The sequence below is a fragment of the Schistocerca nitens genome, chromosome 5 (assembly GCF_023898315.1).
Source record: "Schistocerca nitens isolate TAMUIC-IGC-003100 chromosome 5, iqSchNite1.1, whole genome shotgun sequence".
In the NCBI taxonomy this organism is placed as follows: Eukaryota; Metazoa; Arthropoda; class Insecta; order Orthoptera; family Acrididae; genus Schistocerca; species Schistocerca nitens.
The window spans coordinates 231,545,237-231,546,478 of NC_064618.1; the positions used below are offsets into that span (position 1 = coordinate 231,545,237).

General features: G+C 43.0%; 1 non-coding gene across 1 annotated transcript; it reads left to right on the plus strand.

Moving 5' to 3' along the window:
* The first annotated feature begins 242 nt into the window (after positions 1 to 242).
* Positions 243 to 319, plus strand: Trnas-uga (transfer RNA serine (anticodon UGA)). Its single transcript has one exon. It is a non-coding gene; the product is annotated as a tRNA-Ser (tRNA).
* The last annotated feature ends 923 nt before the right edge of the window (positions 320 to 1,242 follow it).

Consider the following 1,242-nt stretch of genomic DNA (forward strand, 5'->3'; position numbering starts at 1 on the left):
GTATCGGTCCGGCACACAGTTTTAATGTGCCAGGAAGTTTCATATGAGTGCACACTCCGCTGCAGAGTGAAAATCTCATTCTGGATACATCCCCAAGGCTGTGGCTAAGCCATGTCTCCGCAATATCCTTTCTTTCAGGAGTGCTAGTTCCGCAAGTTTCGCAGGAGAGCTTCTGTATAGTTTGGAAGGTAGGAGACGAGGTACTGGCAGAAGTAAAGCTGTGAGGTCGGGGTGTGAGTCGTGCTTGGGTAGCTCAGTTGGTAGAGCGCTTGCGCGTGAAACGCAAAGGTCCCGAGTTCGAGTCTCGGTCCGGCACGCAGCTTTAATCTGCCAAGAAGTTTAAGAAAAGGTTTTTGTTTACTACAGTTCAACAAGTTAATATACTTCTAATGTACTGTCGTACTTGTATTATCACAAATAAAACTGTAACGTTACGAGTACGTGTGCGAATTAACGTCCACCTAATCTGGTATTCAGAAGATCAGCTTACTTGGCTGGGTGTGACTCGGCGGGAAGAGAAGGTCACACACCTGTCCCAGATGAGCTCAGGTGCAAAGACAAGCAGCACGTCGCCAGAAATGGGTAAATCCCAAAGCTGGAAATTTCGATGGTTGATGTTTGCATGGTCTTTGTGCAGGAGATGCACCAAAAATGGCTGAGTGTCAGACAAGGTGAAGGATGACAGCAGTGCACGACAGCTATCATCCCAGAAAGCCACTCATCTGTGTGTACTTTATTGACTTCTGACGTCTTTAATATCTTTTATTGTACAAATGTTTGTCACAACATCATACTCTGCACAATTACACAGCAAATGAATGCGTTATAAATACCTCACACACTGTTATACTTGTGTAATTATTTAATGAAAAGTTTACTATTTTGCTAGTAACTTTACTTAAATGATCGTTACAGGTGCTATTAAAAACCCGCGTTCATTTAAATTGTGTCAGTCGCATTTGTTAGCGGACACCACAACTGAGAAGAGAACCAAAAGATGCTTCTTTCGAGAAGGCATAAATAATTTCTTAAATAATGTTTAACAACAGTTTGTTGTCATTAAACGTGAGCACACTCCTGCAGGAATACTGACTGTAGCAGAACACTACGGGAGTCAAGCGGAGACTGGGACTTTCTCGAGTGAAGAGTTCAAGGAAGCGATTCTCCTCAATTTTAAAAATGGTTCAAATGGCTATGAGCACTATGGGACTTAGCTTCTGCCCCCTAGAACTTAGAACTACT